The sequence below is a fragment of the Myotis daubentonii genome, chromosome 1, assembly GCF_963259705.1.
Source record: "Myotis daubentonii chromosome 1, mMyoDau2.1, whole genome shotgun sequence".
NCBI classification, from domain to species: Eukaryota; Metazoa; Chordata; class Mammalia; order Chiroptera; family Vespertilionidae; genus Myotis; species Myotis daubentonii.
The window spans coordinates 224677754-224690567 of NC_081840.1; positions in this window are offsets into that span (position 1 = coordinate 224677754).

Genomic DNA, 12814 nt, shown 5'->3' on the forward strand with positions numbered 1-12814 from the left:
CTTCAGGAAAGTCTGCTAACCTCCCTGCCCATGTCTTCATTTCCTCTTCATGTCCTACTTTGTGGCCCATTCGTAGTGTTATGAATTTGTCACCTACACTACTGAGAGATTGAATATACACACAAAAATAGACAGACCACCTACAGAAACAGAATCCTGACCCACAGTGTCTGCAACAACCAGTCCAAGAAACAAAACCACAACCTCTGTAGCAATCCATCCACAATAGCCAGGACTTGATCAACAATAGAGCTTCCCTAATTTTCCCCCTATTCCCAATTCAGGTTCAACTAGAACTGACCAATTATGCTTCCCTGACTCATAAATCAGGCTGCCCATCGTCTAGACAGCCCTCCTCCAACTTCTCCATAGCAATAGCCTCCAATCAGGGCATAACTTAAACTTTCTTCTTTGTTCACTATGAAGCTTTCCCACTCCTCATCCTGTCTTTGAGTCCTGCCAAACACAAGTGATGGTGGCTGACCCTTTCCCTAGCAAGCTCTGGATAAATTACCTTTGCTTGTTCTCATTTTGGTGGTCTTCATTTATGTGTGAAGAAAGTTAAACTTCAGTAGCTAGCAGAATGCCAGCACATAGTAGATACTCAATAAATGTTCAATGGAATTGAGCCGAACTGAATTTACAGCTGAGTGATCATCATGACTGCCTTATAGTGTTGCTATAAGGATTAAATTATATCATTCTAGTAAAAATATTTTGAAAACTATAATCTGCTATGGAACCATAAAGTATTATTAAATTATAAACAATGTGTAATCAGAACCACATAAGAGAGCAGTAGTATAATGCTGTTTATTCTGTGGATTCTTAATGTTGAGAGCTTCTTGGACTTATTTGAAGCTTTTTGGTTATGGGAATTCAACAGTCAAACAAGATGAAATTCTTTCAAGATTCTTTCAAATTAGAGTCTTAACTAATCAAGGTCTTAGTGGGAGAAATTCTGGAATTTCTAAACCTTCTCTCCCTGCTCAGATCAGACTAGCTATATCTTCTCAAATCTGTTCCTCTAGATAAAATCACATACTTTCTGCTCAGCAGGTGGGTGTCAACCTATGAACCAGGAGGTCATGGTTCAATTCTCCAATCAGAGCACATACTTGCATTGTAGGCTTGATCCCCAGGGGCATGCAGGAGGCAGACAATGATTCTCTCTCATCATTGATGTTTCTCTCTCTCTCTCCCTTCCCTCTGAAATCAATAAAAATGTTTTTTAAAATATCACATACCTTCTACTTATCTGTTGGAATTAAATCTAGTCTCCAGACTCCAGTCTTCCAAGGACTGGGACTTTCTTATGGATTGCATCCTCAAGCAAAGCAAAGGCTAGAGACTAACTTGCAGGCTACCCAGAGAGAAACTTCCTTGGTAATATTTTCTGGGTGAATGACTTTATCACAGACCAGGGTCTGTTCCTAAGTTTTCCAGGTCAGGAAACTCAAGTCTCTTAAGGGATGACCAATCATTTACAGATTGCTTGTAACACACATACAAGAAAGTAATGTGTAAACTAGAATAGCTGCCACTTATCTATTGAACCAGACACTGAGCTAAGTAAGAGCTTTGTGTGCCTGAACTCATTTAGTCTTTACAACAATCAGAGGGAGTGATGCAATATAGTCCACCTATATGTAATACTATTCAGGGCCACAGAGATTATGTAACTGCTCAAGGCTGACCATCTGGTGACTTTTGAATGCTCATCTGACTCCAAAATCCTTGCTTTCAAGCATCATTCTATATGTCTTCATTTTCAATGAGAATATATAATTATTAATCAACTGTGTCATAAGATAGCATGAAAAGTGAATTTGACCCCTGTGGGAAAGTTAACAGAAAGCCAAATTGTAATTTAGAGATGACTTGACAAGCCTAGAAACTGAACAAGGAGAATAAATTGGGTGATGTAAATGTTTACATAACTGTGAGCTACTTGAGGGCAAGAAATGGATTTTTATCTACCATCATATTCTGCTATATTGGTGCTCAATAAATGCTGGCTAAATAAATTATGTTATTCACTATAATACTTGAATGTATCCATTTCTCCATAGTAATATAGGAATATGCCCTGAGTGTTAGGCACTGATGATTTCTCTATCAGTTGCTTCCCATCAAATAACTAATAGCACACATGCAAATTGGGATGATTTAAATAGGATTTAATAAAAGGATTATTTACAAAACTATGGGTATGGTGTAGGGCAGTGGTCGGTAAACTGCGGCTCGAGAGCCACATGCGGCTCTTTGGCCCCTTGAGTGTGGCTCTTCCTAAGCCTTAGGAGTACCCTAATTAAGTTAATAACAATGTACCTACCTATATAGTTTAAGTTTTAAAAATTCGGCTCTCAAAAGAAATTTCAGCCGAAACCGGTTTGGCTCAGTGGATAGAGCGTCGGCCTGCGGACTGAAAGGTCCCAGGTTCGATTCTGGTCAAGGGCATGTACCTGGGTTGCAGGCACATCCCCAGTGGGGGGTGTGCAGGAGGCAGCTGATCGATGTTTCTCTCTCATCGATGTTTCTAACTTTCTATCGCTCTCCCTTCCTCTCTGTGAAAAATCAATAAAATATATTTTTTAAAAAAAAAAGAAATTTCAATCGTTGTACTGTTGATATTTGGCTCTGTTGACTAGAGTTTGCTGACCACTGGTGTAGGGGAAGTGCATGATGTTGGGATTGTTACAACTCTATAAGCCTAAAGAGACTGGGGAGGAATAGCCACTTAAATTACAAAGAAAGGATTCTATAGAGGGCCATTTTAGAGGAGCTGTGATCTTTGGTCAAGGGCACAGCCACCTCTGGATAATCCTTCAAGGAGGGAGCTAAGGAAATATGCCCTGGTCTCCTTCTCTTAATCCCCTTCTGTCTCCTGCCTGGGCTCCACTAGCAAAACCCAATTGGAAGCCAAAGGCCTAGGAACTTGATGATGACACCTTAGAGAGGCAGAAGAGATGGAAAAGATTGGAGAGTGGACCAATGGGGACAAAATTGCTGCACAATTGCTTAAGCAACATCTATTTCCCATGCACTTTTCTTTTTCAATAGCTCTTCATGACACAGTTTTGGCCAATGACATATAAGCAGAAGTCTGCTTAGAAGTGGAAGTTTTGGAATTTCTCATTTCCAAATATAAATGTCATTTCTTCCTTCTTTTGCCTTCTGCCTTCTTCTTCCTACCTGAATGTAGACAAGAGGACAGAGAAAGAACAGCCATCCTGTTACCACGAAGCAGGCATGAAGATGACAGCCGAGGATGGCAGAGCGGAAACACAGGAGGAGGCAGGGTCTCGGGTGGTAGCAGTCTCAGGTGATCTATTGCCAGACTTCCAGACTTAAAGTGAGAAAAGTAAATGTTCCATCAGATTAATCCATAGGAGTCAGATTCATGGTTAACCTCAAATTGATATATCCTCCAAGTAACCAGATAGGAGCATAGCCAGGTTGGGTCACTCTCTCCCCTAACAGTATTGGATGCATACACCCCATTGTGGCCTCTCTAAACATTTTTATGGGTTTCCATGCTGAGCTTTGCTCTCCCATTCTCATACTCTTTCACACCCTATTGGTTAAACTTTGATCAGGTTTGTGAGCCTGGGAGTCATTGTCTCCTTTTTTTAAAATATATTTTTATTGATTTCAGAGAAGGAAAGGGAGAGAGAGAGAAACATCAATGATGAGAGAGAATCACCATTTGGCTGCCTCCTGCACTCCCCCTACTGGGGACTGAACCCACAATGTGGGCAAGTGCCCTTGACCGGAATTGAACTCGGGACCCTTCAGCCCACAGGCTGAGGCTCTATCCACTGAGCCAAACCTGCTAGGACATCATTGTCTCTTTAGAGTGAATTTCATGGCTCTGTTCTCATCTGGTATGTTCTGATTTCATTAATCAAATACTCAACATTCCAAGAATTGACTTCCCATCACTGCCTACCATCAAGTCATCTAGGAATGGAGAAAAGAATATCTGCTGCCAAAATAACAACTAACATTTGTTGAACATTTATTATGTGTCAGGCATGTTGGCATATTTCATTCTTTTATTCCTGGCTTTATTTTTAACCTCATTTTATAAATCAGAAAACTGGCCAAGGCTACCCAGTTAGCAAGAGTAGCAGCCAGCATTCTAAACATGGTGATCTAATGTTAGAACCTGTATTCTTGCAAGACAGTGTGCTAGAGTGGTTAAGAATGTGTCCTTTGAACTCAGACTGCCTGAATTCTACATTCAGCACTGCTGCCTAGCAGCTGTGTGGCTGTGCACAAGTTGATTAACTTCTCTATGCCTTAGTTTCCACATCCATGAAATGGGAATAATAGTAGTGCATTTGGTGAGCATTAAATGAGTCAATGCACAGTGTTTGACCCAGCATCTGACACAAAATGGCCATTTGATAAATGGTAGTTCTTATTATTCCATCACAGGAGGTATATGATGGCTCTGCTTAGACAGGTAACAAGACAGCATTTCCTCAGAGCCAAAGTGGAATGAAGAAAGCACTGTTTCTGTGACCCAGGAGAATCATTCATCATCACTGACCCTCACTTTTTACATCTCTAAAATGGGAATTGAAATCTATACCTACTTCACAGTATTTTATAAGTATCAAGTGAAATCAATTAGAAAAAGTATTCAGAAGCTATAAAGCACTGTATAAATCCAAATACTTGGATTTTTTTACTTGACTATCCTAAGATCATGGGGCAGTGGCAGAAGCAGTGTCTTTTCTGCATGTGGTATGTTAGAATCACTGTGATCAGCCTTCGTTTAGAGCAGTTGGGCAAACCTTTTGTGGAGCTCTTTACACTAGCCTGAACTCCACTCAGTGTCTTTAGTTGTTGGGCTCAATACATGGATTTCTCATTCTGACCTTAGAATGTCCCTTTCACAGTCAACGCTGAAAAGCCACAGGTTCCCAATGCAGAGACTTCAAAGTCTAAGTAATTTAGTCACTCAGTGTATTGAACGCTTTCTATAGGTCAAGCCCTTACTTGTCACTGGAGACACAACAGTAAATCAGAAAGTGCTCTCTTTACCGACTCACAGCTTAGCCATGGAGATAGACCTAAAGCAAATCATTACAACACAGTGTGCCCAGAGGGAAATCCTGCCTAGGGAAGTGAAGAGCTTGAGAGCAAGTAACATATGAGCTGTCTTGAAGAAGAAGGTATCGGAGGCAAAGGAGAAGGAGCAGGCAGTTTCGTAAGCCTACCTACACTGAGATGGCACAAGTGTAGTCAGCTGCATGAAGTGAAGGCCCTATTGCAACCGCATGCCTCATTAGTCTGGTCTTTCAGAAGTGGGGAAGGGTATAGAGAGAAAGACGAGGAGCTCGGGCTGGAAGACACAAAGGCAAACCTCCTACCCAACTGACTCCAGCCCATCAGGGAGCATAGGCCAGTTTCCCTCCCCATCATTAAAAGTGTGAGAGAGATTTGTGTTTGATATTTGCTTTAGGTATCTTAGTGTCTTCTTGGATGATTCCAAAAAAACTGTTCAGTCTTTCAGATTTTTCTCCCCCATCCCCCACTCCAAGCTGACATATGGATGTTTGGTGGTGGGGAGGAGGGGGCAGTGGGGGGGGGGGGTAGGGAGGGATCAGGCTTATATGCTCTAGTCAAGATATTTTTCCCAAAATTTTTTTGAAATTTTTTAAAAATAACCTCTGATGACTTTAATATATATTAAATAAATCAGTATGTACAGTGCAAAAAGTTATATTTGTAACAAAAAAAATGAAACCCTTTAAAGTTCTTTAAACCTATTGTACCATGGTCAGATGTCTGTTATTAAATTTTAAAGATGATGTTTCAGGGTAAAATATCTCTGCTGAAACAAATGCCTTTTCTCCGACATTCTTGTTCTTCCCAATTATAGAGAGAGTTTACCCAGGAGGGACCTTTATCAGAAAAGTAATAAGGGAAACAAAAGATGCAGGCATCCAACCACTTTTAGTGACTCTCTTAGACCTGGGGTCAGGACTTGGCCCCAGGATGCAACGGTGAACTAGACGTAGACCCTGCACCTTAGGACCACAGCCTGAAATCCTGAACAATCTAGGATTTCTGACCCATCTCTACACCTAAAAACAGTCCTGGATGCTCCATCCAAAATCTATAGCTAGGCTTCCCAGTCACTAACTCTAGGCAACAATCAAAAGTGCCAAATCTGAGATCAGAGAAGACTCAGAGATCTGCTCACTCCATCTTCCTGTTTCACCAGCACATCTCAGACTTTTCTCCAAAAACTAACCATTTGGCAAGTGCCCTCTGTGCCGCTTTCCAGCAGACATCTTGACTCTCTTTGACCCTCAGATACCTGGTCCTCCTTGTCCATCACCCAGCGCCATCTGGCTTTGTATAATCAATGCTCTTCCACATGACACTGTGTTCATTCCCACAGTGTTATCCTTTCTTTGGAATCATCCTGCCTTTTAAAACTCAGCTTCCTTGCCCGTCTCTGCTGTGTCCACCCAACACAAAATGAAGTAGATATCTGCAAATTCTCGATTAACTTGGTCTTTGTGGCTAACAAAACCAGATCATTTGATCCAGGAAACCAGCTCTGCAGCATCAGCTGTCTATTTGACCTTATGACTGAAATTTATTAAATAACCATCAAATCTTCACTGCCTAATGGGACTGATTATATGAGTGAGCAATTTCACTTGAGGCTAAGAAGGATTTTAATAGATAGCATTTACATTTTTTATGTTCAGCACTTTGAAGACAGTTATTCACATTTAAAAATTATTATTTGACTGGTACATGTAAATTCTCAATATATACTTGCAGGGGGAAAGTGAATACATGAATAATTGAAGGTAAGTTTGTATCTCTAAATTCAAATGCTGAAAATTATAGTAAAAGTGGGCATATAGCTCAAAAAAACTTGAAACAAGAGAATGACATTGTCAAATTGGGGTTTAAAAATCTGTCAATTTTATTGAACCTTTACTGCCTTCCTAGAAGCAATATGTAATAACATATCTATAATTTATTGAACAGGCCAAGGAATTAACCATTCAAATTCAGCCCACCAGAAACTCTTATTTTTCTAAACTTAACATCAGAAACAAGAAAATATTATTCATATATATGAATAATATTCAGCCATAAGAAAAGGCATCCTGTCATTTGTCACAACATGGATGGAACGTGAGGACATTATTGTAAGTGAAATAATAACACAAAGAAAGACAAATAGTGTATGATGTCACTTACGTGAGGAATCTAAAAAAAAAGCCAAACTCACAGAAACATACCAGAATGGTGATTACCGATGGCTGGGAAGTAGGGAGAAAAGGGAAGTACAAACTTTCAGTTATAAGATAAATAAGTTCTTGGGATCTATTGTATAGCATGGTGGTTATAGATAAAATACTGTATTACTAGTATATACTTGAAAGCTGCTAAAAGAGTAGGCCTTAAATTCCTCCCCACAAAAAACAGAACGGTAATTCTGTGACGTGATGTAGGTGCTAACTAACATTATGGTGCTAATCATTTTGCATTATGTGATTATTTCAAATCAATATGTGTACCTTGCCAACTCAGTGGCTCAGTTGGTTGAGCATCGCCCTTTGCTCCAAAAGGTTGCCGGTTCGATTCCTGGTCAGGGCACATACTTGGGTTGCTGGTTTGATCTCAGGTCAGGGCACATACGGAAGGCAATCAATTGATATCTCTCTCTCTCTCTCTCTCTCTCTCTCTCTCTCACTCTCCTCCAGCGCCCCCCCCTTCCTCTCTCTAAGCATGCATGTCCTTGGGTAAAGATTTTAAAAGCACACATTGTTGCACTTGAAGCTACACAAATGTATATGTTATTTATATCTCAATAAAGCTGAGGGGGGAAAAGAGCCATTGGTCCTGTGCAGGGATGGGGACCGTCTGGCCCATGGGCCTTATAAGGTCTGAAAAATCATTTGCCTGGCCCTGCCGAGGCATTAGGGGAGAGTTAATGAAATGTTTGACCAAATATAGCAAGCTACTTTTTAAGTTGATAATTTTATATGGCCAAAAGTGATGTTATAAATATCTAAATGACCCTTGGCAAGAAAAAGGTTCCCTACCCCTGATTATGGATTCTTAGAATTTCCTGAAAGAAACTGGCAAACCAGATGAGCAAGGCAAGAGTCAAGATGCAAAGGACCTGAGTCCCTTGTATTTCCTTCTCAAGGAAGAGGTCACTACATGCTGAACCTCTAAATAAGTGTTATCAAAATCTTGAAAATCCTCCTCCTGCAAAAATGTAAGCAAGCCAGCAATTCTGATCCTTAAAAAAAAATATTTAACCTCCTTAATGAAAATAGAGTCAAACATCTGAATCAAAGCTGAAAAACCTATTTTATATTTGGGTATGTTTCTGTTCATAAACGAACTTGCTTAATTGTGCTGAATATGTTTTACAATAACTTTTACTTAAATTAGATACTTCTTTGAAAATATGTCCAACCAATCAAAAGTGCCATTTCTCTCCTATAAAATCCTATAAATTTATACCAATGTTTATGTAAATTTTAATCTTTTCAATTTATTAATAATCATACAAAACAATACATGACTGTCTCATTCTTGTAAATAATTCGAAAGCATAGATAAAGTGAGTCCCCAACCCCCACCTCCACCACCCAGTTTAGTTTGAATTATTTGAGTTTTTCCTATTCAATTTCATATTATCTACTTGTAGAAATTTTTTATTTTATTTGTAACGTAAGTGTTGTATACGTTTTCCTGCAACTGACCTTTGTGCCTTATGTCATGATACTTTTATGAAGTCATTATATATAGATATCTCACTATTTCTGATTTCTGCATAGTCAAATATTCTTCAATCCCAGTGCATCTTCTGAATTTATATTCTTTTTTAAAACTTACCTGCTCTAGCCCTAGCTGGTTTGGCTCAGTGGATGGAGTGTCGGCCAGCAGACTGAAAGGTCCCAGGTTCGATTCCAGTCAAGGGCATGTACCTTGGTTGCGGGCACATCCCCAGTGGGAGGTGTGCAGGAGGCAGCTGATCGATGTTTGTCTCTCATCGATGTTCCTAACTCTCTACCCCTCTCCCTTCCTCTCTGTAAAATATCAATAAAACATATATTTTTAAAAATAAAATAAAATAAAACCTACCTGCTCTAATATACATAGTTTCATTCATTTTGAATTAACCAATCTTATTTTCCATTTTCTCTCTAAGGAAACTTTCTAATAGAAATGCCATCTTCTCTGAGTTTGTTTGAGTTCACCGATATCCTTTTTAAAAAGACATAAACTCCAAGAGGAAATACATCCAAAAATTGATGGTAAATGCTTTTCTAGATGATGGGTGGTATTTTTTCTTATTTATTATCTTTACTCTTTTCCAAATTTTCTCCAATATTTAATAGTTAATATCTGTTTTAAGCACTTTCCATGCTTTATATCACTTTATTCTCAAAACAAACATATGAAGTACACTATTATCCCTAATTATATACGTAAGTCTTAAAGAGATGAAACAACCTTTCTCAAATACCACAGTTCTGAAAGATTTGAGCACAGGTAGGCCAACTTTAAATCTTAACCACTGTACCATACTACCACCTGTGTATATGTACTATTTTTATAATTTGAGTAAATAAAATAAGACCTAAATATCAACTTAAAGCAACTATATTTACTAACCAGAAATCAGTAGCATTATGACTTGTGAGCTCATTCTTACATACTCCAAAGGCAAGCTTACCTTCCTAGCCACACCAAACCTCTCCTCCCCAGCCTCATCTCTGTCCAAAGATTTAAAGATACAGGCTTCATCAAACCTGAGGTTTTATGGTCTTTTAATCTCCCTATAATTCATTTTTATCAGCTTTCCTTTGTCTCCGATGATGGCATCTTGTTCAGTAAAATACACACTGTAATTTAATTGTCGGCTGCTCTGTGTAATATTCTTAGCCAGTTTCTGCTTCCTGGGGAAGCTCCTCAAATCCCACTCTTTAACTGATAGTTTATATTTCCTAATATCAATGGGAATGGCCTTGACACCCAACACTGACACCCAGTTCTCCCTGCAAAGCCTCATGCTTAGGTTTCCACTCCTTAGCGGTGGAGGCAATGCCCGAGAATCACCGTCAAACAGCACCAACAGATTGCATTACAGTCTGTCAGTCCTGCGCTGGAGGAAGGAATTGGCAGCTCGTTATATTAAAGAACGGCAATCAAGCATCTGGAATATGGCCCTGCACGTCGATTTTATGTGAACTGATGAGATTCAGCCATTTATTATCCTGCATTTTTTGACATAATCTCATCCACAACATCTCGAATACAACGTACATTCTGTGTGAATCGCAATTGTTATTCAGGCCACACCTTTGTGAATATCCTCTGCTTTGGAGCTCCAGCTTTGCAGAGTTACATATAGACTTATTCCAACGAGACGACTATGTACTTTTAAATTTTTAATTAACAAAATATCTGCCCCCTGCATGAGGCATCATGCCAGCAGCAAAATTAAGACAGCTTCTTAATAAAACATCCGTGCCCTGTTAAGCAATAACCTCCTCACCATTTTTTCACATAGATTCAACAATTAGACAAAGGGGACAAGCTGAAAAGGCCTGAAATTGTCATCGTAATAGCTCCAGTTTATTGTGCCCTCGCCATGTACCCAGCACCGTGGCTCTGTTTTATGCACATTATTTCATGAAATCTTCCCAATTGTCCCATAATATGTTATTATCATCCCCATGTCACAAGGAAAGAAAGTGAATTTATTGCCCTAACCGGTTTTGCTCAGTGGATAGAGCATTGGCCTGTGGACTCAAGGGTCCCGGGTTTGATTCCGGTCAAGGACATGTACCTTGGTTGCAGGCACATCCTCAGTGGGGAGTGTGCAAGAGGCAGCTGATCGATGTTTCTCTCCCATCGATGATTCTAACTCTCTATCCCTCTCCCTTCCTCTCTGTAAAAAATCAATAAAAAATATATTTTAAAAAAAGTGAATTTATTGATTAAATGGTTTGCACAAACTTACATAGCTAGTAAGTAGCAGATCTGGGATTATCTATCAGTTAGCTTTGCTGCCTTACAAACTACCCCAAAAGTTAATGTCTTAAAACAACAACCATTTATTTTGCTCATAAAACTGTAGGTCAGAGGTTTGGGCTCAGCTCATCTGATCTTAGCTGGGCCTCCCTTGCATGTCCACAGTCACCAGGGTTCTCATCCACGTGGCTTCCCATTACCCAGAAGGCTAGCTCAGGCTCATTCACAGGGAAAGGGCAAAAAGCAGTTGGCGGGGATAAATCAGTGCAGAGTCTGGTCACCTAGATTGGAATCTGGGCATTTTTTTCTATCAATAAGCAACTTACCTATCCTCCCCTTCCTCCTTGGTACAATGAAGGACAACAGGACCAACTTCATAGGGTTACTGTGAAGGTTACAAGCAATAATGCCTACATTGGGACTTTAGGCCAGTGCCTGTCTGGCCCATAATAATAGTGTTCAATGAGGGTTAGGTTTGACTTCATAGAAACAGAGCAGAAGGACCATCACCCATTTGCTTTGGGGATCAGGGAAGCCTTCCCCAAAAGAGGAAGCCTTTCAGAGGACTCAGAAAAGAAGAAAAGGCGGTTACCAGTTGAAATACCACTTCCCCAAAGAAGAGTTCCCAACCCCATCTGAAATGATTCATCCTCCATCTGACCACCCTCAGAATTTTTTTCTCATCGTCCTAGAATAGCCATAGCTCATCTTCATCTTTGTTAGAGCTATTGATGCACATGCTTTATCTTCCCCGCAAAACTGTGAGCTCCTTGAAGGCAAACGCTCACCTCGCCACCCTTTTCCATCCTATAAAGCTCAGCACACTGCTTGACAGATGAGGAAATGTGCCAGTTTTTGTTTGTTTTTAATATCGATGTCTCTGCTGCAGCTGTAAATTTTTAGACACTAGCCACTGGATGATGAAATTGTGACCTGGTGAAACACTGATCCAGCACCTTTTAGAATTATGGTATACTAGAGGCCCGGTGCATGAAATTCGTGCATGGGGGCAGGGGAGTCACTCAGCCTAGCCTGCACCCTCTCCAATCCAGGACCGCTGGCTCCTAACCACTCACCTGCCTTCCTGCCTGATCGCCCTTAACCACTCTGCCTGCCTGCCTGATCACTCCTAACTGCCTCTGTCTGCCAGGCTGATTGCCCCTAACTGCCCTCCCCTGCCAGCCTGATCGCCCCTAATCACCTCTGCCTTGGCCCCCGCCACCGTGGCTTTGTCCAGAAGGAGGGCCAGGTGACCAGAAGATGTCCAGTTAACCCAGTATAATTAGCATATTACCCTTTTATTAGTATAGATTACCTGTGTCTGTCATTCAAAGAGAATAGATATGACCTTGAAAAACAACTTGAATGTCTACTTCTCCCATGCAGCATCACATTAACCTGTGTCTCCTGAGAAACCTATCCTATATAATAAAGAGCTAATATGCTAATTAGACCGGACAGCGGAACAACCTTCCAGAATTACCTTCCAGAACAACCAGTGGGCAGGGGCCGGGGTCATGGGGCCGCTGAGGCAGCTGGGGCCACAAGGGCCAAGCCCCTTGCAGAATTTCATGCATCAGGCCTCTAGTTGATAATAATATTCAGTGACATCAAGTTCATAAAACCTTTCAGGAACCACCTGCAAATCAGAAACCTCAATGAAAGAGTTCTTACTTACACTCAATGAAGTAATTATAACCGAGATAAACTGTGCTGTACTGATTGGTTGTTTTTGCTAGCTATTCAATAAATATTTTATTAATGGAGGACCAGC